Source organism: Accipiter gentilis, unplaced genomic scaffold (genome assembly GCF_929443795.1).
Source record: "Accipiter gentilis unplaced genomic scaffold, bAccGen1.1, whole genome shotgun sequence".
Taxonomy (NCBI): Eukaryota; Metazoa; Chordata; class Aves; order Accipitriformes; family Accipitridae; genus Astur; species Astur gentilis.
Genome location: NW_026061048.1, coordinates 397,825 through 422,465, shown reverse-complemented (window position 1 = coordinate 422,465; position 24,641 = coordinate 397,825). Strand labels below are relative to the sequence as shown.

Below are 24,641 nucleotides of genomic sequence, written 5' to 3'. Positions count from 1 at the left end.
TGAATGCCCCACTGTTTTCCTAATTTATATTCTAAAGGTTTACAAAACTATGCCTTTTCACTTTGGCCAGTCGCTCCTTTCACCGTGACATAATCATTCCCCGGGGCATCAAAGCCTGATTCAAAACCGAGTATGTTGCTCCTGTATCTACCAAAAATTCTACCTCTTGTTCTGTTTTCCCTAGCTTAATTATAACCAGTGGATCCGCTAGGGTAGATTCCCCAGGTTCTCGTCAGTCTCCCTTCACAGAGGCTACTGTTCTTCCTGTTTGAGCCCTCTGATGCTCCTTGTTCCCTGGGCATTCCCTCTACCAATGACTGAATTTCTTACACAAAGCGCATTGATCCTTGCCCAGTCGGGGCAAGTCTCGTCTAGGCCCTCTTCCCCTTTCTTCCCAAATAACAGCCATTAATTTCCTTTGTCCTTGCCTATATCCTTCTTCTCTGTTACTAAACACCCTCCGTGCTTTTGTGGTACAGAACAGAGATGTAGCAAGAAAGGAAAAAAAAGAAGGGAGGGAGAACAAAGGGAGAGAGACACAAAGACTGAAAGAAGGACAAAGGGATGGCAGAAGAAAAAAATAGTGATAGGCTACAGGACAGAGATGGAGGAGTTCCAAAAAGACACAGGGAGCATGACAGAACGAGAGTGAGAAACAAGGGACAGAGCAGGACAGCACTGGAGGAAAAAACAACTGTCATTGATAGGCTGTGAGAGAGACATGGAGGAAGAGAGAAAAGAGAAGGGACAGCTAGCTGGAGAGGGGGATACAGTTAGAAAGGATGGAAGAGGGAAGGGAACAGAGAGAAATACAGAAAAGATGGCAAGAGGAAGCAAGGCAGAGGGACAGCAATAGAAGAAACAAGGGACAGGGATCTGGACAGATGAAGAAAAAAGCAGGAGAAACATACAACATGATACGATGGGACAGAAAGTAACACAGAGCGTCAGATGATAATAATGACAAGAGATAGAGAGAGACTATGAAAAGCACAGGAGGTTGGAGAGAGAGAGAAGACATGAATGAAAAGAGTAGAGAGCACCACAAAGGGTCAGGGAAAGAGAAGGACAACAGAATAAAAAAAACCCTCACATATTACACACATGTTATCCACTCATCAAGCCCATTTCAGAGTTACACAGTACCTCAGCCCCTTTAAGAAAAGTAACACATGCGCCCGAGCCCATTTCGGCGCCGCACCACGCCCGAGCCCATTTCACGGTTCTCTACCTACAGCTCCAATTTCAAAGTTCTGCAATCACTAGAGGAAGGAATGCACCCCCTTTCCATTAACCCAGCAGCAGCTACATTTACCTCAAGGTATCTACAACTCGCCCTTGGATGCCTAATTCCAACAGACACTTTCACTTACTTCAACAGCTAAGTTTACCTATGGGCACTAAACGCCCATGCTTCCCTCTACGCTTCCCTTTGTGATTGCCATTAGTACTGTAATTCCCACAAGGACACATAATTACCTGTCTTTTTTACATTTTATTTTTAGTGCTTCATTTGGTCCATTACTCATTCCACATAGATTCAGCTATGTCAGTATTTCAATCCAATTCTACAATGTACTTTTTCTACAATATATAGAAAAGACTTATGGCCTCACTCGTCAAATATTTGACACTATTAGATTTAGTCCTCTTTTAATCACTATTTTTACAAATACATGTAAACTCCAAAAATTTAGCATTACCTGAAGAAGAAATGCCACTATTTAGTACCTGCAATGCTCTACGGAGTGGTCTTTTCCACATTCCTCGCTCCCATTACATACATCGCTGCACATCCAGAAGTTTTACTCCCTGAGGTGACATTACCGCCATGATCCCTGTTCCCGGGCACCAAACGAGTGACCTCCAATCATCTTGACAGACCGTCCACTTCCACACCTCGACACAAAACCAGAAATTGAAAAATATCATTACATCACAAGCTACAAAGAGCAACCAAATATTTTACAAACCCACCACAGACAAATACAGTTACACTCACGCACTTCACAACCCTGGCCTACTCCATGCTGGCCATCTAGTCCAACTCCCCCCACAAAATCCTCAACTGTCTTCCAAAGACCATCCACCGAACAACATATCTCTCTGTGCTGACTGGCAATTACCAGGTTCCAGGGGAGCACTCCACAGGAACACCGTTCCCGGGAGCCTTGGAAAAAAAAAAAAACCCAAACAAAAAAAATCGCCCTGCCTTTGAAAACCCAGGCCCGAGGCAGACCCCAGTCCAAACATTGGCGATCAACATTGCCTCATGGAGCAGCTGGGACCAGGGAAAAGAAAAAATAAATGGGGCAGGGGAGGACACACCAAAAACCAACCCATATCCCAGCTGGGGTTTTTTATTCTAAGTTTGGGGTTTTTTTCCTAATTCCCTGAAAAACATCTCAACTCTACATCCAACCTGAAAGGAAAAAAAAACCAAAAAGGCTTAACCACAGAACCCTACAAGGTTAGAGACATTCACAACACACCACTCGTTCAGATCACATGAACGCCAGCCCTCACTCTCAACTCATCCATCATACCGTCCACAGGCCTCAAGAGGCCGTCACCCCGTCTGCAGCAGCAGGGGCCTCAAAAAAGCACCCTACCTGCAAAAACCCAGGCCCCAGCCCAACCTCCTTCCAACCAACCTCCCCACAAACTGCCCTTCCGTTACACCAACATTTCAACACGCACCATCATCTCCACCATCCGTGCATTTTCAACCCGATAATTAGCTTTCACAGTGCCACGTGTCACAGTCCAACCTCCGTAGCGCCATGTCACCTAAACGCAAGGTTCTTTCAAGCACCTCTCATGCCCTGTCATCACCTGCAAAAACAACACACAAAGCTTGTCAACAGACACTTCATCCTCGAGAGAGAAGTCCTCCACCACTCCCCTACCCTGCTTCCCACCTATTCCAAAAATAACACATCCTCACAGCCAGTGTCCTCCATGACACTTGAAAAAACCAGAGCATCACAAACACAGAGCTGTCCCAAAGTTACCGATCGCTCCAAGACCCATCACGCTGCTACTTAGACCTCAAGACCTTGACCATTTCTAGAGACTTGCCACAAAGCATCTGCATAAACAAGATGAACACCATTGCCCAGTTCCTGCCTTACTCAATGCTAGTTCACAGTCCAATTGCGATCCCCTCAACTCTGCATGCAAAGAGCCCGAAGTCATTAAACCTTCTACGCTGCCTCTACAATGCCATACAAGACACACACAAACATAGAGCCATGTAATTCACATGCAAATGTAATGCCATACAAGGCAGTACTCTTACCTCAGTCAAGGCAAAACAACTCAGAGCCTTGCCATACCAGACAAAACAGAACAGGGCCAATGCAAGAGACTCTCACGTGACAGTCAATACAAGTACAGACCAAAACAATACAAAACCAATACAGAACCATAGAAGGCAAGGCAGTCTCAGGTGGCAATCCATACAAGTACAGAGCACTGCAATACAAAACACAATGCAGGGCCAGGCAATGCGAGACAGTCTCACATGACAGTCGATACAAATACACAACAAAACACCACAGGGCAAAGGCAAATACAGACCAATACAATGCAAGAAAACTGCAAACACAGCAAAGCAAAGCAGTCTCATAGAGCCACCGGATGCATCTTCCTTCAGAGTCCACTCACGGACTCAACTCCTTACAGTGCTCTGCTGCCTTCCCCCATCGCTCTGTGGGACACATCCTGTCCCTCCACATCTGAAAAAAAAAACCAAACAAACATATTGAATGAGTCACCTGGATGCAGAGCAAGAGCTTCACAACTCCAGAGGTCTTGATTCCATCTACAAAGACCATCTGGAATGCAGCTACAGCCTGTCATTTTAAAAACAACAACAAAAAAAAAACAACACACAACCAAAAAACAAACAAAAAAACAACAAAAAAACCCAACACACACCCCCCCCTGCCCACTGTAGGGTTCAATTATATGGAACTTAGTTACTGGCCCTGAAAGTAGCTCATGGTCGCAAGAGAGTTCCAGACACCTTTGAAGGCTCTGAACAGAACAAACAAGAAGATAGAAGAAGAAAGATCCCAATTAGAAAAACACAGGTGCACATTCCACGATAAAGGGAACTTGGCACAACCGACCTCAATTCAGGGGCTTATCTCGACCAGTTGGACTAAGACAAGTTTTGCATGCTCTAACATAGCCAATTATATCCTGTGTGTATGCACGTGTACAGAGCGAGTATAACTAACTGTATCTTATGTTTCTACGCGTGGACAGTATCGATGTAACCAATCACCGCTTACGCTTGTGCGCGTGGACACCACATGCTTGCGTGCAGCAGCCAATCAAAGCTTCTAAACAACTTAGAGAATTGTGTAAGAATGATCAGCTAAGCTCAATAAAGGGGCGACTTTGATCATCATACTGGTGTTCTATCATCCGGACCCCGCACGGAGTAACCCTAAACCCTACACCCCACCAACCAAAAAAACCCAGGGCCAAACTTGGAGCCCATCACGTGCAAGTCTTAACACCTTAGAGACTCAAATCCGCTTCACTGCCCCTCAACAACCCCTGCCACACGGCTCCAATTGTCTCCGTGAAACACTGTCAGCACGGCTGTCCGCGCAGGCCGCTGATGGCTACTCGAGCCGAGATGACTGTACAACCCTCGCCTAAACGGTCTAGGCACATCAACGTTTCACCCGTAGACTCTTATCGCTGTTCCACCTACCCCTGACTCCACACCCTCCCAGGCAGAGCAGCTCCAAGCCAAGCACACCGTGTGCAGAACGTCACCACGTGGAACGCCACCAACGAGGTGATTCAACGAGAGAGAAAACTCTCAGCAAGAAGAATGACCCCCGGACGGGAGGCGCCGTCGGGCAAGATGACCTACGGGGCCGCAACCGCGAGGCCAGGAGGCTCCACAGCAGACCCAGAGGAGTCAAACGGAGCGGCCCGTTACAAGACAGCACTGTCAAAACCCAGACGACAGATGCGCCAGAAGCCTGGCGTCGAGACCTAAGGATGTCAGGATGCGGGGAAGAAGTCCCACTCCGAGAAAACGGACGGCTAGAGAGCAGAGCTGCCGATGCAGGCTGAAAAAATGCTGCCATAGAGCACTGACCGGAACCCGCCAAGACCGATCCATGCTTTAGAGCTCCGAGCGCAAGAAAAGAAGCACCCGATTGGCACCGGGCCAATGAGTAAGAGCATTCAAAACCCTAGGGACAGCACCCGAAGCGCATGCCTCGCTCCTCTGGCGCAAAGCGCGACAAGGACATCGAGACCCGAGGAAGGTCTAAGCGCACAAGACAGACTACACAAACTACACGCCACCGCGGACATGGGCTGGAACTGCCCTGCCCAGCACACACGGGTCTCGTGCTGAAAAGCAACCCGCTCCCTTCTCCTGCGCAAAGGCGACTGCTTTGGGACAGCCCTCTCTCCTGCGCTAACTTTAAAACTCCTCCCTGCTATTCCCAGCTTTGTCCCTTCCTCTCAGCCTGGTCCCTCAACTTAGCTTTCAGAGGGCTGAGGGTCCAAATCCATCCTCCACAAAACCACACGGGCTAACTGGGATGTTCCTCAAGGGGAACATTGCTCTTCAACATCTGCAATGAAAAAAAACAAACACAAACAAATCAGAAAAGGGAGTAAGCATCCCGCTGGCCAACGCCAACTACTTCCCCAACTCCCCCCTCCTCACAAGTGCCACCGTGTTCACTTCCCCGCTCATTCCAGACTCAGACCCTGCAGCCATCATCACTCGTGGTATCTAAGGTACCGAGAGAAACCACGTTAGCGTGGCACTCGTGAGAAGCCATGGGCCCCACGCTCCTCCTCGCTAATCCACAGCTCACCTGAAACGCTCATCCAATTCAAAGATAGCCCACACAGCACCTCCACAACAGAAGGTAAAGGCTGAACCGAGCAGCCCCATAATACTTTGCTATTCAACACCGACCCGGCCGACGACCGCCTCACCTTCTCGGACCGCTCACCGGCATGCAGCTTTTCGGGAGACCTTATAGCAGACTTCACGGTACGTAAAGGGTGCCTATAAGAAACCTGCAGAGGGACTTTTTACAAGGGAGTACAGCCATAGGACAAGGCGGTAACGGCTTTAGTCCTAAGGAGGGTACATTAGGTTTAGGCGTTAGGAAGACGTTTCTCACTAGGGGTGGCGAGGCACTGGAACGCGTTGCCCAGAGAACCTGCAGATGCTCCCTCCCTGGAAGCATTCAAGGCCAAGTCAGATGGGGCTTTCAGCAACCTGGTCTTGCGGACGGCGTCCGTGGGGGAGGGTTGGAACTAGAGGATCTTTATGGTGCCTTCCAACCCAAACCATTCTACGATTCTATGACATTCAAATCCAACTGCAAAACTCCTCTGAGAAGGGCTGGTGAACCCTCCTCCCTTTCCCCAGCAGTCCCAAAACTTAAGAAACCCCTTTTCTTCTCCTCAACTGTCAGGAAAGGAACCCCACTGCTTCCTGACACCTCCTGCCCTCAATCTGCACTCCTGAACCCCCTTCAGTGGCTACTCCTCAAGAGCCGCTCTTCTGAGCAACATCCCAAATTCTGGGTGCACCCCCTAACCTACAGCTCCCCAGAGACTCTGAGCTCTGCTACATGCCCACAAAATAAAGTCAAGTCCCAAGCCTTGTAATCTACGAGGGGCCTGCCACCAGCTGCAAAGATTCTAAGGACAACGTGGCATTCTGTGGGCAATGAGGAAAGGCACCCCAAACCCTGAAGGGCACTGTGCCTCACGGCCCTTCTGCTTTCATCAGTAGTACTAAAACTCCATATACAAATACATACAAGATGCTCACCCTAACCCCTGCTAAACAATGTCACCATCAGTCCCGTTAAGAGAGATAACTTACACAGCAGAACTGTTAAAAACCCAACGTTCCTTCTTCAATAAAGTTGGGAATTGCAGGAAAACACAATGCATGAAGAATAAAAAAAAAAACAAACAACAAAAAAAAAACCCCAAACAATGCATACTATTAAACCATCTTTCTACCCCTGAACTGATGCAGAACCTGACACTAGGCCTAGTAGATGTAGAAATAGAACGTATGTTTAGACTCAGTGTATTGCTAAATAAAAGACTCAGGAATTTGTTAGAAGGTTAACAACTGCCTCTGTAAGTTGATTTACATAGACAAGCCAAGGACATAAAGCACAAGATTCCTGTGTCTGTAATATAAGACAAAATAACATGCCCTCTTTGAGGAGGTATTCTGTTTGATAAGAAAATATGTTCTATCTCTTGTGGTGACTGAGCCAAAAGCTAGGTGATAAGCAGAGAAGTTGTTTGTGGGGCCCAGAAGGGGATCGTACTGTGCAAACTCGTACAACAAAGTTCAAACAGCGGACAAGTGAGGAAGACTATGGAAGACCACCAGAGGACTCCAGAAGACGACCGAAGACCTTCAACATGCATGCATAAAGGACATTTACATATGCTAATGACTTCTCGGGAAAATCAATGAATATGTATATTATTTCTCAGAAACTTTATGAATATGTATGTAAGGCAGGTATTTAACCTATACAATTAGTCCCAGCCAGAAAGCACATTTGGAGGAGCGATCCTCCGTTCTTCCAGCGCTGCAATAAAGAATACTTAACTCCATCACTGAATGCTCATTTCGAGAAACAGAACACTCGAAACAAAATTACTGACCTGAAAAAAAGAAAGGGGGAAAAAAAAAAGCTGCATACAAGTGTGTCGTGGTTTCAGCCCAGCCGGTAACAACGGACCACGCAGCCGCTCGCTCACTCCTCCCGCCCCCCTCCGGTGGGATAGGGAGGAGACAGAGGAGAGAAAAGGAAAAAAAAAAAAAAAAGGAACCTCAAGGGTTAAGATAAAGGCAGTTTACTGGGACAACACAAAACAAAATTGCAACAACAACAACAACGGTACTAACGAAAGAGTAAACAAAAAGAGTGATGCACAGTGCAACTGCTCACCACCCGGAACCCAACGCTCCACCACTTCCCCCACCGAAAGTCGAGCGCTCCCCGGGCCTGATCCCCATTTATATACTGAGCATGATATCACATGGTATGGAATAGCTCCTTGGCTAGTTCAGGTCAGCTGCCCCAGCTATGCCCCCCACATGCCAGGTTCCTGTAAAAATTAACTCTATCCCAGCTGAACCCAGGACAAAGTGTTACTTTCTACCACACATGCTGCTGAACCTTGACTGGTCCTGAAGCTCTTACCTCAGGCAGACACCTCTTCCCAAAGGGCTGAGCCAGCTCAAAAGCTGCAAAGCACTCAAGGAAGAGCTGAGCACCAACACCAGAGAAACCCAGGAGCACAATGAGCTCCCTCAGCAGAGGCTGTGGCACAAATACCCCCGAGCCCCCGCCCACCACCCTTAGCACAATCCCCTGGGAAAGGGGAAGGGCAAACCACCAGCAGCTATAAAGTCAGCTGGAGGAGCAGCAGCACTGTTCTCACCTGCCTTAAATTTACAGCAAATGAGACCCTGAACAGAGAAAGTGACCCTTACTGACAACGCTGATACCTGCTCCTGTGCTACAGCTACACCTATTGCATCAGCAATGGGACCAGGTAGGGAATTCAACTTAATTTGTCTGGGGCCTAGATAGAAAACAATAGATGCCCTTCCAAACTAGGTAGGAAACTAGCTCATTAAATGCAATGACAATGTTGTTATCAAAAATGATGTGCTTTAGTTTCCTATAAAAAAGCCAAAACACTCTGGGGTTACGCTTCATTTCTAGCAAGACTGTGCATACCTCCTTACTTCTACCAGAACTACCTTCTGGATAGGAATGAATCAAAAAGCAGAATTAGATCCCTTAAGAATTCCGTCTCCAAAATATCTCTGGTTGCAAAACAAATTATTTCCTGTGAATAGCCAATGATGCAGAGTCCCCCTGAGCATGTCTCCAGCTGACTCCCTTAACAGAGGTACAAGAGCCCCAAAGCACAAAAGACACCAAAAAAACCCCATGGAAATACATGGGGGGGAACAGGCAGCAGCCATGCCCTACAAGGACAGGCCAGGGCAGGGCAGGGGGGCAACAACACCCCCTGCAGTCATGCAGGAAAGGGTCAGCAGAAGCCACACCCCCGCGGTTTGGGGTGGGGGGGAGGGGGGCTGCAGCCACAAATGACACCAAGAAAACATGGAACTTCAGGGATACACAGCGGGTGGGGGGAAGGGGGTGATGCCCCCACCAATCGGCATGGGAAAAAACTCACAGGGAAGGTGGGTTAGATGGCTAGTTTGCGGTGGTAAGATATGTGCACAAGAACATGCACAGGCTGGGGGGGGTCATGCATGAGGTTTACCTTCACCAGGGGCTCCACCCAGGTAATCCAGAGTAGGTAACCTCATCTGGGATAATCTGCAACAGCAATTCCGCTCTGGGTTCTTGACCCAACACCAGATAATCCACACTGCCTGCCCCATGGAGGGGGTGCTTCCCACAGGATGGGGCATCTGTTGAGCATCACCACACCCTTATGACAACACATCTGAAAAATTAAAATCACAACTGTATTTCAGCATATTAAGAAAATAACACCAAATGAGTAGAGGAATTCCAGCAAAGGGAGAGGCTAGCAGCTGCCCTAATTAGGACTCGAGCTAAACAGGTCAGCTCACAATACAACACTTCCTTTAGAATGTAGACTGATGAAAACTGGTTTGCTGTTAGATAACTGTATAAGTGAGATTTGATAAATGATCATGTATTAACATTATTGTTGAAACAGTAGACAAAGGGTACCTGGGGACATAATTACAAAAGTGTAGTGAAGTGACTAACTAGTAATTATTCATAAGTTTTGCAGTTCTTTGCTCTTATGACTAGATGTTCCTGTATGCTAAATGAGAACAATGCTGAAACTGACCACATGTGATTGAAACTGCATTAAGCTTCAAGATCAAAGAACAAGGACAAGAAGAAAGACTTTGAGGACAGCCAGCAAGAACTTCAAATAGGTCGGTGGTCGCAAAAGCAGCCCTTCATCTCAAATGGATCCTTCATTGCGCATGATTGGATGTAGGCAGTACTATGATAATCGGTTGCCGTCGTTTTTATGTATATGTGTACTAATCTGATTAATAAGCAATTAGTTATTCTATATAACCTGTTTGTGCTAAAGCTGTGGCATGCACACTAGGTGGAACTATCCCCCGTGCATCCAGCACTGCAATGAAGAATGCCCGCTTTCTAAAACTCCAAAACGAGTCTTAGGGAGTTTCTTTGACCAGCTTTTCAGTATCAGAGGTACAAGGGAGGAAAGAAAAAAAAAAAAAAAAAAGAAAAAATGGGCAGGGGTGTGGGAAATAGAAGGGACCAGGGGAGGGAGGGGCAGGGAGGGACCAGAACGCCGAAGAGGGGAGACGGGGCCCCGAGGGCCCAGGGCTCACCACAGCTCTTGTTCTTGGCACTGCCAGGAGAATTTGCCAGTTCAGATGCTTCTTTCTGCTCCTCTCCCGCTCCCCACCTCTTCTGTAACTCCGGCAGCACGGCCATCCTCCCCCTAGGAGTAACACAGGTCTTGCAAGACGAGGCTTCCTAGGCACGGAGCCTCGCTCGCTCGCACGCTATGTGGCCGTGCGGCATACGGACCCTGCGGTGCACCTCAGCAAGCCCCAGGGTCTGCTGTATCCCTCTGCATGTGGCATCAGGGTTGCAGGAGCGACAGCAGCCAGGCAGCAGACGCTGGCGAGAGATTTACAACAAAAAATAACGCCTGGTTCAGGTGACAGCCTGAAGGCAGGCCACAAGAGACCCAAAGCTGCTTCGTGCCAGAGGGGCAGCTCTCTTCGGCAGGAAAGGCCGCGGCCCAGCACACCAGATGCGAGCGGCCCACCTGCAAGCCAGCGATACCCCGGCGACCCTGGGGCTCGGTCGGGGTGGGCACCTCCGTGCTATCAGAACGCTGCTCTCCTAATCCTGCATGCACGCAAGGCTTCTTGCGCGGGGCTTCTCTCTTATCGAAAAGACACTGCACAGTGTTACTTACCGCCCTGCCCTCTGGCGTGCAAAGTAATCAGACGTGAGGCAGGGAAAGCAAAGAGGCCTGTCGGGATATTAGATGTCCTCAGCAGAGGACCACAGAGCCCTCGAGGTTCCATCTTTGCTCCCTACAGGAGCGTGGCTCCGCACTCCTTGCCGCTCCTGCCAGCAAGCGTCACAATTGCCCTTTGCCGCCTGCAACACGGCCCCAGTACTGCCGCTTACAGAGCGAGAGGTGCTCGCTATAAAGCGGCGATGAAGAACAAGGACGGCCCGTCGAGATGGCAGGAGGAACACAGAGAGCCTCCAGCATTAGCCAGGCAGGGCTTGCAACTCACCTCGTGTCCTGGTTTAACGCCAGCCGGCAACGAAGGCCCACGCGACCGCTCACTCGCTCCCCCGCCCCCAGCGGGACGGGGAGACAATCGGAAAGGGCAAAAGTGAGAAAACTGGTGGCTTGAAACGAAAACAGTTTAATCATCATTAAAAAGAAACAACAACAACTTGTAAGGAAAAGAAGGAAAAAAAATTACAGAGAACATGGTGCAGGCAGCACACCAGGGGTCTGGAGCCTGATGGATGATGTGGGGTGGTGGTGTGGAATACGGAGGAGGGAAAGGAGGGAGGCAGGGCAGGAGACAGGAGAGCAGGGGGAAACAACTCGTGTGGGTTAAAAACTCGTGTGGGTGAAGGGGGTGGGCTGGAGCAGCGGGGAGCATATGGGGGAGACACGGACACAGGGGGTAGGGTATGTGTGGGTACAAAGGTGCACGGGGTGTACTAAAACAAGTTGTGCTGCTTCACAAAAACATGGTCCCACCTGAATTCAGTAGGGTTTCTTCTGCTCTTAAACATTAATCAGGCACTTAAAGCCTTCAGTAGACTTGTAAGTCCAAACCTCCAACAATTTACGTACTCTTATCATTTCTGATATCCATGATATGTGAAAATAAATCTTTCAGTTTAATAGTTGTCACTGAGAAAGATACGTGTTAATCTAAACCACACAAGGGGAATAATATCATGTTCGCCATGTAGACTTTACTAAGAGCTTGAAATTAACTTCTCAGGATCTTTTAAGCTTCTAAGCATAAAATAATTAGTGTAGCTTACAGATGTGGAAGAGAAATATTTTGGTATCATAACCAAAGTAGCCTTCTCCTCTGTGAACTGCAACAGAATCTGTAATGTTGCATCAACACTTCAAAACCCACTCTGTCTCTCCTCTTTTCTCATCCAATGTTTTGTTTATTTCAAGAAATTCTTTCATTATCTATCCCATAAAATGAGAAATAGATTATTATGGAATTGCTCCTAAGATAAAAAGTTAATGCATTAGACTAGCTGTGATATAAAAATTATTTGAGATATATTTATGTGTGATGTTCTGATGAATTATCTAGTTGTTTACAGTTGCTAGGACTTCTCTCAGTAGTAAATCACTGGCAATGTGCATGAACACGAGAAACTATTCATGGGGCACATTCATCCTTTATGCAGTTAAATGAAGTTTTTAAATCACAAAAAGATTTGGCTGTTACACAGTCTGTGTAAATTACATGATAGTAACCCAAACCACAAGACCATGTGTCTCATACTTTGCTCTGTTTCAGAATAATCTCAGCTTGCAAAGCAGATCAGTTTTCTGTAACACCGATAACCAGGGTTCACACAGTCAAAGGCCACAGAAAGAATCATAAAGAGACCAAGTATCTTTTCCTTAAGCATCCTGTTTACAGACAGCTATGTTACCTCCAAGTGCTATGAACGTTACTTTCTCTAAAACTATCTTCCATTTAGTTTTCCTTTTTTTTCTTCCCCCCTCCCCCCCCCCGAAAACAATCTTATAGCTTAATCCTTATAGGATTTTTTTCAAGTTTTGTTTTTTTTTCTAATGAGTATCAACACATGAAAACTCTAAATAGTTTCAGGAAGGTCAGTATTTGCTACAGTTGCACTTGATCCAACATCCCACCTTTTTTTTCCAACAAGCAAATGAGTTCAACCAAGTTTCTTTCAAGAGCCATACAGGAGAAAGTACAGATTCTGCTCTGTCTGCTAACAAGCAGGCGAAGGAGCTGCTGCCAATTTGAAAACTATACAGGCTCTGCTGTGCCCATTTTGAACTGGGGAAGAAAAATAGCCCTTCTTGTTCCAATATTTAGGTGCACTTTTTCTCATTTGCAGAGCAGATCCACTGCCTTGGGAGACTGACCAGAATTACCTGGAACGAACGTTATTTTTGCCTAGGATCTGTTTGTTAGTTGAGAAAACAGTCACTATGTCTCTATAATAATATTACACGATTTCATCAATACATTTCTGTCTCAAGGGGCCCAGTTGTATTTTATTTTCTAGTAACACAGTATCTAATTCCTGTCTCTGACTTAAGAGATGAGCAACATGCAATTTCTTCAATGTCTACTTAGCACGTGAGGAAGTCAACAAACCTCTTTTCACAGTTACAAGCACTTTTCAAAGACGTGACAGTTCCCTCAGGTCATCAACTGACCCTGAACAAGCTGGAAAATATAAAGGGATCAATAAATGTGAGAAAGACCTTTGGTATGAGGGAACCCAGACAAACCGGTGCAGCAGCTTTCTTCCCTATCCATTGGAAGACAATGCTGTTTCGCTGCTGCTTATACGGATAATTCACAAATTATTTGCTATTCTTCTTAGCCAAAGGGCTAAGGCAGTGCCATCAGCAACTTCATAACATACCCTGAAACAAGAAGCAGATATTACAGCTCCAAGTCTGAGGAAACAGCATCAATGATTAAGACAGCTCTAACATGGAAGGCCTGGTAAGTGGCAGTGGTATAAGGCACTAGCAATTTATCAGGGCTCTCTTTCAAATGCTGGCATTTTCTGTGACTTGGATTTTGCCTATTGTTATGAGATCATTACATCACCTATCACACAAGTGTAGCTTTGTTAACTTTCAAAGAAAAGCTGCTAGACAATATACAACACAAAGTTAGACAAGCGAGGGAAGTACACAGGGATTTCACAGGCAATCTGGAATCAGGCACCTGACTTGAATTCCTGGCTTTGAAAACCTCTCTCCAAATGACTTGCCATCCTTTCACTAAGATCCAGCAGCAGTTCTCTCCTGTGCCTCATGCTCTTCTGTAGCCAGCCAAAGCCCACGGAGCTGCACTGCAAGCTTGAAGACCAGGATGCCAGCTGCGTGTCCTATTTCTGTCACCTAGTTTTTACGTACCGTTTCTTGCTAATCAAAAGGCCCAGTGATTCCTCCTCACACATCACACTGGAGTTAGTACGTCCAAGCATTATTTCTGCAGGGCTACATTTGCACGGATTAGCTGCTGAACCCTCCAGATGATGTACTGCTTTTCAAGAAGGGTGTAGTATAACTGGCGAGGGTCTACAGTAAGGCCAAGAGGGTGCTCAACGATGTACAGGAGTCTGACTTCAAAGTATAAATTGAAAAACAGCCGCTTAACCTGGAAAGGGCAATACTGGAGAGAAATAACAATGTTTAAACTCTAAAAGGTAGCTATAAGGAAGAACTTTTGTGTGCATCCAGTGCACACAGAACACGGAATCATGGGGCTTAAATTACAACCTGAAAAACTTAGGGTATGTGGCAATCTTTGCAACAGTAGTAACAATTACAGGAAATGTTTAAGAATAAATTAGGCAAGCATTTGTCAAGAATGGTACAGGAAGTTGATCATTCACCTCTAGAATGAGAGCAACACTAGACTATCTTCAAAGGTTCTTCTTTCCCCACTGCTGTCCCTCTCCGTATTTCTACCCTCAAACACAAGCATCATCCCCAGCTGTGCACTTACAATTCTATCTGCATATGCACATGTCTAGAGATGCACATTTATTTCTTCGTTACACACAGCTGAAGGAGAGTACTCAGAGGTAAGCCAATTTACATAAACAGCTTTTGAAAGTTAAAACACCTCAGCTTCTTGCAAAACGTCAGCCCAACAGAACACTGTCAGCCCAACAGAACACCGGGAGCGGTATGTAAATCCTTATGCCAAAACTGCGTTCTCTTAAATCTTATGAAAACCATTTCTAATGTAAAGCCTGACTTGTCCATTTTCTGACACTCCCCTTCTCTGTCATCAAGGTACTTATTAGACAGTAAAACAACTGACGGGGTAAACACCATAACTAGCACAATAGCTGACTTCCGTAGCAGTTGCATATCATGTCTGAAGAAATGTGAGTTTAGTAGGTAGATACACATTCAGAAATGCACAAGAACTGAAAGGAGTAATCTGTAACCGGTAGACTAAGAACGCTGCAATAGCACGCAATGTAAATCAACATGCACCTATAGGGAAGGGAAGTACAGAAACATTCTTCTGGATTGAAAAAAAAAAATACACGCAGCAATGGTAGGAAAAGGTACTTGGAACGTGCCACTTTCAATCCACTGAAACAATGTCTGCAACAGCAGTAAGAACACTGGCAAACTACCTTCTCTGTTCCACAGGGCCTTGAGACCCATACGCATTGTCTGTTGCCACTTGCTGTTAGGAAACAAAGGCACTGCGATCAGTAGAAGCGTGTAGAACACCGAAAATGAAACTTTTGAAGACGTCACATGCAAGATCCTCATTCTCCGTACAGTCTACAAGGTTACACAATTGTAAAATACTTTGTAAGAATGAGAATCCTGACGTTTGCCTTGGACTAAAAAAGTTTTTAAATTCCGTTTCGAGGGTTTTTTCCCAAGGGTTTTAGAAATAAAAGCATCTTGGTAAAGTGATTTTCACACACTGCACAGACACAAGCAGTGTTTCTCCCACTGCGAGAGGAGTATCAAAATACTCTTATCTAATACGTTATAGACAAGAGTGACCAAGGTCACAGGAGAATCTGTACTTTCCCACTGATTACAAGGAACGGGCCAGCTGCTTTGTGCCTCCTATGCAGCTGGAGCATGCAGTTGCCTGGGAACGTGTTCCGAACTATTGCATCTTAATCACATATACACGTAGGAATACCAAGCTGACCGCTTAGGTTTATCAGCCAAAACAGTTTACAGCAACACAATAGTTTAGAGCAATTCAGGAACTTTAACACTGAATTTAGGTATGCGCTTATATGGTTTGACAAACAGAACTTTTATAAATGAAAGGGAAACAACAGGTGACTTTAGAGCATACAAAAGGTATAGTCTACAAACCAAATATCAATTATTAGCAATGTTTCCCTGTTCAAAGGGCATCATTTAATGTCTCAGACTCAACAAGCATGAACTGACAGACTGTTATGATTTGAAAATTTTAAAAAAGTTCTAATAGTGTGCCCAAAACAGAGCTGTTTCAGTGTTCAGGCTAGACTCGTTGTCTCCAGTAAATACATATCTTAATTCTAACACAGGATAAAAAACGATTTATAAATTTCCTCTTGTGAAAATGAAACTGTTCCAATCACCCTGTTCACTCCTATTTAAGATATTAAATAGGGCAAATCAGAAGTAACTTGAACCAATCCCTCCCACCCAGCTATAAGCCAGGACCATATACAGCCCTTGCAGACTACATAAGATCCTGTCTCATTCCAGCCATATCATTAGCATAAGCTGTGCAAACCCATGCAAATCAACAGGTTTTTCAGGCATAAAAGCAGACTCCAACAGCAGTTAAGCCACTTCTTACAACTGACAATGTCATACTTCCATCACTGATTATAGCACAAGAACAAAAGAGAATGGGTCCTTATTGTCCTTCATGAACTTGAGGGGCTGCAAGAAACCAGTGAAGTTACAAGCCTGGATTCTGTAATGTCGCTACCAGCATAATTTCCAGATCAAAGATCCGGCCTCCTGTTAAGATCATCAAACATATTTTTGAGTTCGGAGGACAGGTCATCACAACACTATGTTAGGTAGAGTATAAAACCTTATCATCAGATTCTCAGCTAGTTTAAGTCAATGTATTCTGTGTGTTCCGCTGAAGTCAATGAAACTAAACACACTATCATAGGAAAGAGATATTTCAGCACGCCTCAGACCTGGAAAACTATCTTGAAAAATGCCCGTAACTTTTAACACACTTCCTACGATCTCTCAACAGCGAGCAGTAGTAAGACCCTAACAGTTACTTGCAACCTATTTCTTGCATAGCATTCATTTTTATTTTAATTTTAAAAGGGGCAACTAATAAATAAGATTTTTGCAGCTACTCACAAAAATCAATAAGCAAAGACATTTGTTCCAAGACTTAAATTTCTTGTATAATTTAAAAAACTAGCAAAGCTCTGTAAAGTAAAATAGATACATTTACCTACTAATGTAGGAAACTACAGACAAACTTCAGGAAATGACCAAAGGTGCAGAGGATAGGCTAACGCCTATTAGCATTAGGTAGAAAAACAAGGTAAAAAAGGTAGAAATGCCTATTAGCATTAAGGTAGAACAACAACAACAACAACAACAACAACAACAACAACAAAACCCCAGAAGTTCTACAGAAAAATGAGTGAGCAGCCCACAGCACTGGCAGACAACAGATTTTTTTATCCCCGCTTCCTCCACCCCTTCTTCTTATCCCCCCACCCCCGTTTTTTTTTAAAGGAAATAATTATTCTATTCTGAAACATATTGTCAGTGATGCAGTTGAAGCCAAAAGTTTAAATGAGTTCAGGAGAGGATTAACCGAATTCTAAGACATGTGCCAACACAACCGCTATAGAAAGCATCTGCATCACGGTGAAATGCAAACAGCTACTCTGAGAACGACACATTATTCTTCACTAAATTTGCCTTTTACCCTGTTGTATAGTTACTAATGTTGAAAAGAGTCACTGCTGTGCAAGAAACTAAAACTTACAGCGCTTCATGCTGGGAGAGAACTGTGGCCCATCAGCTCGTGGCTGTGAAGCCTTACAACTTAACACGTTGCAGTTGCACACCAACAAGTTCTGAGGCGGACTGCTGACTGTATTCAATAGTCACAGCTTAGGTAGGAGGATATGATAAACTTGACTTATTTGCCTTTAACCGATGCTCCAAATATTTTAAAGTCGTTCTTAAAGCAGGTTACTGGTTTGATTACCCTTCATACAAAATCCTCCTTCAAATGCAGGTTTCTCTTCTCTTCTTTTCAGATTTAAGGCATGAACAGAAACGACGCCTGCATCATCACTGAAATCAGTGCCTATTTTTCAATAAACTTTAGCAGCATCGGAATTCGTCCTCAAGTACCGTTCATAAAGCAAATGCTTCATTCTTCAAAACTTTTTTTAGCAAAGGTTAGTAATGCTGTACCACAGACTCCCACGCCCAGTCACGCATGTTCTTCCCGAGACTGTTACGCAGCTTCGTATTTTAAAAATCGCCATCCTAACTGCGTACCTGATACTACTGGTTCTCCCCTTTTTAAAGTCTGATGTTAAGGAAAAGCTGCAAGTCCTACAAAACCAGGCAGACTTGCTTGTTCTTGCCAAAGAGAAAAAGGTTAAGCATTATTAAAAAATAAGACTATTGCCTACCTCTAAGTATCCATAAAGCTACCAACACGAACCGTATGGTGGCTTGTTAGCATCGCTATTTGAACACGGCCATGCAAAATGTCCTTCAGTTAAATTCCAAACTCTATGAATTAATTGGTGGGCAATTCCCCAAGGATAAAACGTCTATCAAAAGCCAACAGTAAGCCAGAAATATCTTTCCGTTTCATAGGGTAAAAAAAATGATACAGTGAATCCTGAAAAAAGAAATCGATATTAGACCAGGAACGCCTATATAGTTATAGGGCAAGTAATAAAACATTTAGTGTTTTGATTTTCTTTTTTTTATTTATGTCATCACAATAGTTAGACAAACATGGAAACATTTGCAACAGCAATACTTGGGCCACTTTAAAATCTTGGTAACACTGAAATACAGGGCAGCAAAAACTAATGATGTGGGGAGGGGACTTTAGGTCTTCTTATTTTCATACACATTCACACACACACACACTCCACAACTCCAAAGAGCTATCTTAACTATGTCTGCCAGTAAACGGAAATAGTAGGCAGAAAGGAACCCTATCTATACTAAGACAGTGAGCTGTGTCGTAAAACTGAAGATCACTGCAACCAGTGCCATCTTAAAGAAGAAAAAAACCCAACAACAACAACAACCAAAAAACCTGAAAGGAACCATCACTGTGCATGTCATAAGCATGAAGTTATTTTAACCTGATGACTACTCTGCCCTATACTTTAAGCATCATTAAGTTTTTATGTATTTTCAAAGTCTAAGGTTATTATTTTAAATGGCCTACTTGTAGTGGCAGCCCAAGTAGCATTCTGGAGAACACCACAGTGCCCACAACTTCTACAGGTCAGTGCAGTCTGATCAAGCACTGCATTTCTAGGGGAGGAAAACAAAAAACCACTACCGCTCATTTATTCAATTGAAAAGCTTATTACCTGCACCTTCCAAAGCAACAGGCTACAGGAACACTGAATGCAAAGTAAACCAGACCCATCTGGAATACTCTGACTCAGCCTCAGCTCCAAGTTACACATCTTTCATTTCGTATTTGAAGGGATTAACAGCATTTGGATGCACAGAAACTGTCTTTACAGTGATGTCTGCGGACCTCCGAGTCAAGAGTTAAAAATGTCTTCCTAAATTATAACAGTATTAGCAGTTCCTCTGAAAGGAGTGGAAAAAAACCCCACAACCAGGGAAGAAGGAAAGTGACACAAAACCAAGGTTTTTTTCCAGAGATAACAAAATCCTGAGAGAACAAGATGCTTGTGCTATCAGAATAAAAATCCCCAAAGAAACAAAAGAGTTTACCTTTCCCTTGGAAAAGTTACCTTTGAGTCAAGATCTGCTCTTTTTCTCTCCCAACCGTGAAATCTCTCTTCAGCTTAAGACTGTCATCTACTGCAGTAGAAATTCAGTGCACACACTGGAACCTGGATAGAAACTTATTTAAAAAAAAAAACAAACAAACAATACAATAGTATTACAGTGGCTAGAAATCTTTTACATATTCTGATGAAAAGACTCAACTTATTTCTAGGAAATAAAGTGTTTGGGGCCAAAGCCAACACATGATGTTCAGGTAAGGTAAAAAAAAATTTATTTTTTTTTTTTTTTTTTAAATTGATATATTGAAAAAAGCTGGAGAAGGAAGCGGGGACAGAAATGAAAAACCATTCAGGGAGTCAGTGGTATAGATTGTCACCATGCAACCTAAATATTGTAATTGCAGATCACATAGTCAGAACAAGCCAGTCAAAAGTAGCACACTCCCTGGGAGAGGGGCGGGAGTCTCTTCCCCCTTGTATTTCAAGCCAAGACCCAACTAGCAGAAGGCAGCTTTTCTGTCAGATAAAGCAAGGCAAAAGGATCACGTACAGCAACTTCCTTGCAGCCTCTTGCTCCTGAGCACCCTTCTTCACCTCTTTCTTTCTTTCTTTCTTTCTTCTGGTGATGGGAAGGCAAAGCATGTTCTGCTCCTGTGAGCCCATACGGCTTGTCCCTATAGTCACAGCAGGCACCTGTGATTCCTCTCCGAAGACATTTACGCATAGAAATCAGTTGAGTGGTGTGTTACGGAAGCATAAGCTGCAGTGGACGTGATTTTGAATCAGTTATTGTTTTGCCCATCATGATAAAATAAAACCGGCAATTTCTTACTTTATAGAAATCCTCCTAAAGTAGTAGTTGCCCCCAATAGCTGTCAAGTTTTTGTATCACAGGAGAACAAATGCAGCCAAAAGAACATTTTCTCTAAAAGGACCGCTCCGAACTACACAAGCAGGCAGGCACAGGCAGCTCCCAATTTAGTTAAGGGTACGTACACAGCACCACTTAGTGGTGCAAGCGGAGTCACCGCTGACAGGAATGAGAAGCTTGAACACCAACCTTCCCGCCCCGGCCCCCTGGACATGAACGATGCCTGGTCTGTCTGTCCTCACTCGCAAAATACCACTACAATGCCTTTACTACAAGAGAGTACATCTGCCAAGCAAAACAAGTCCAAGAGGGCTGAACCTCAAGGCCAGCAGAACCAACGGCTGCTGAGCATCAAACAGATGCATCCACTCTGAAGAGCTTTCAGAATTCTACAGCACTCTACCACATGGTTTCTGGCGACACAGCCTGAAGCAGGGTTTAAACAAATGATCCAGCTTAGTATCTGCCTGTAGTGCAAAGAATAGAAATCTCTTGGCTCACGATTTGGGTTTTATATAGACTTGAGCCATAAACAAATGCAACAGATGTAGAAAAACTGAAGACCGACAGCAACTGGAACGTAACTATTCTTTTTCCACTCCATCAACCCGTTGGAAAACTAACTCCCTCGTGCACTTACGTAACTGAGCACAAAGAGAACAAAAAGAAAGGCTTTTATTCAGAAGAAATTAGTGTGTCTTTACAGGAAAGTAACGGTTTCAACTTACAAAACCAGCATCATCATTAGTGATGCACCTTTCCTGAAGGGGAAATCCTTCTCTTTTAGCAAATGTCAATTCCAAGAGTCTGTAAACAAAAACAAACAAGCAACCCACACCATTACCCCACAAAAGCTCTGTTTAGATTACACACACACACACACACACACACACATATATATATATATATAAAAAACCCATGTCTTCACAGATGACAACTGTATCAATTTATACTTCAGGTCCTTCTCCTCCAGGAACCACCTACAAAAGACGACGACAATTTTGTGTTTGTGCCATAGGTCCGAGTTTTACAAACCCATACATGACAGTTCTTGCTTTACAACAATTTAGCAGATGGAGACTTCACCGGTAGACCACAAAAGCGGTTTTTCGATTCAATATTATCTTCCTCTCCCAACAGTGGAAGCCAGTTATTGCCAGAGAAGCACAGGACAGAACCTCCAAAACACAAAGAATGTTTAACAAAACACAGAGGAGTTCCTAGATAACAAACATTTTGGTTTTTGTCTTTGGTATTCACCTCAAGGAAATGATTCTGTCTAGAAACACTACAGCTCATTTTTAAAAGGACAAAGAACATCCTTCCTTTCGTGAATAATTTCTCCAATTGCTGATTCCTCCCCAGACTGTCACGGTACTGGGAAGTTGGTTTCCTCTTTCCAACTTCTATCAGTAAGCAGAGCTCAAAAACTGATAAAGAGCCTGAACCCTTCTACAGGCAGCAGGGAGTCATTTTCCAGGGAAGAAAGTAAAGAACTGAACAACAGAAAAAGAAATACAAAAGGAAAAACATGAATAAGGGAAAAAAGAAGAAGAGGATAACCATTGCTTTTACTGATCCATTCTTAATAGTTAGCTGAGCACTTCTAAAGAGGAAGAACTTTGCTGCTTTCAGGACCGAAGTAAGACAAAGTCTAAAGCATAGTCTTCCTGACATGGGAGACGTGTCCGCAAGAGAGGCACACGGTCCGATACAGAAACGTATCTACGTCTCGCTGAAAATTTGCACTCTAAGCATCACCAGCTTCTGCTTCAAGCGCAGTATACCACCAGCTTAACCGGATGGTAGTGATTTTACCCCATACAAGAAGTCAGAACACGCGCTATCCTTTAAGGAGGCAGAACAATAACCAAAGCAGAAAAAGGCTTAGAAATTAAGGCAAGATGGCACTTGCTCAGACACACAGTGAGGAGGTGCAAGGTGGGAAAGACAGCAAAATGGAGATTGTTCCTCGTTCACACAGAGCTGATTTTGACTCGAGTTGGTCGTCCTCTCCTCTTCCCACAAAATTAGGAATGCTTTTACGCAGGAAGTCCTGACTTTGTAGCCATCTATGCCGACAAACTAAAAACTATTCTAGGTCTGCTCTTGTGGTATTTAGGAAGTTGCAGAATTCAGCTTAGGGATGCATAATCACAGTATTTAATTACTGTTTCAGTACTGAGCTACCTACACCAGCAGATAATAAACTAAAAATCACAGTGCTTCTGATTTGGTGTAAGCCAACAGATCTCCAGATTGTTTTCAGAGCATGTAAAGGTACAGCTCTCTGGGCATCATGGCAATCATAACTGCCAAACGACTTGACAAGCTTGTAAACATCCAAACTGCTGCAAACACATCTATACGTACAATAATGGATAAAAGGTAGATGCATTCCACCTACACGCTTATGCAGGCAAACACTCGTGAGTTAAAAGCCACTGTATGAACCAGCTTACGGAGCGCTTAACAAAGCCAGTGATTCCCTTGCACACCTGAAGACCAGAAAAACATTCACCAAAATAAAGTTAGGGACATGCTCTTTTTTTTTTTTTTTTTTTTTTTTTTTTTTAAACTGTAACGTGTACTAAGACAGCAAGATCACTTTTCCAGCGTCCTTCATACACACATATGCCCCAGAAGCTACTTGAAATTACCTTGTGTAATGGAATTGTCTGGAAAGCTCAGCTTAAAGTAGCTGAGCTCAGTGACTGATTGATTTACAGGTACAGAAAATAAATGCATGCAGCATTTTAACAATGCTGACTTACCAGTGTTATGTTATTTCCATTTAGCAAAATCTGGTCTAGCTTTGTGATTCTTCTGCCCTCAGACGGAGTCTCACTGAAGCAGCGTTAAAAACAAATAAGTAAGCACACATAACCAGGGACAACAGTTCCAGTTTTGATTACAGAATAAATCTCTACATTAAGATGGCAGTTGTTGGAACTAAGAAATGAATTGGCCACGCTGCAGCCTGATCTTGACAAATTGACCGCCTGGATAAAGCAAGCTATCTGGCAACTAAAAAGATCCATTGTACTTTTCTGCTCAGTACACCTAAAGATACAGATTCACCCTCGAAATCTCGGCCATTTCTTCAATACTACCAACACTCAGAACAGGTTTCAAATAGCAACGTGGCAGGACAAAGTAATAAATGCTTATCCTTAAGTCTGCTAACTTTCTAAGCCTTTGCCTAGACCTTAAGGAAATGTAAAAACAAACAAACTACTGGAAAGTTCAACACACAATCCACGCAAAGTTAAGGCTATCAAGTAGGAACCGGATTACAAGTATAAGTCATGCAACAGCTACTCTATAACATGGATGTCCTGAACAGATCCTCCTCTACAGTTTAAGTCCAAGGTACAAACCCTTCAGCTGGCAAGTATTCCAAAAATATAAAACCTCTTTGCTTACAGAGCTTACACAGTATTTTTCCCCAGGAAACCAAATGTTCAAGAGGAACAGGAGGCAGAAACAACATTTACAATTCTGTAACGTCTTCTAGCACCGTATCTGAAAATCCAGTTTCAAGGAAAATAAGGCCCCGAATTTAAAAATAAAACTATTTCCAGTTATTTCCATGTCACACTGAGCTGTGATTTTACCTGTAAAACAAAAAAATCAGAACAAGACAACTGATCCATACAAAAAAGGCTCTCCTATCCGGCTCTCTTTCAAATGCTGGCATTTTCTGTGACTTGGATTTTGCCTGTTATTATGAGATCATTACATCACCTATCACACAAGTGTAGCTTTGTTATCTTTGAAAGAAAAGCTGCTAGACAATATACAACACAAAGTTAGACAAGCGAGGGCAGTACACAGGGATTTCACAGGCACTCTGGAATTGGGCACCCGACTTGAATTCCTGGCGTTGAAAACCTCTCTCCAAATGACTTACTGTCTTTCACTAAGATCCAGCAGCA

The 24,641-nt window shown here is 44.1% G+C and overlaps 1 long non-coding RNA gene across 1 annotated transcript; it reads right to left on the bottom strand.

Annotated features, from left to right (window-relative positions):
* Nucleotides 1-9,359: 9,359 nt before the first annotated feature.
* Nucleotides 9,360-10,805, bottom strand: LOC126037334 (uncharacterized). Its single transcript, XR_007505622.1, has 3 exons — nt 10,635-10,805; nt 10,433-10,545; nt 9,360-9,531 (listed from the first exon to the last, which is right to left on the bottom strand). It is a non-coding gene; the product is annotated as an uncharacterized LOC126037334 (long non-coding RNA).
* Between the last annotated feature and the right edge of the window lie 13,836 nt (nt 10,806-24,641).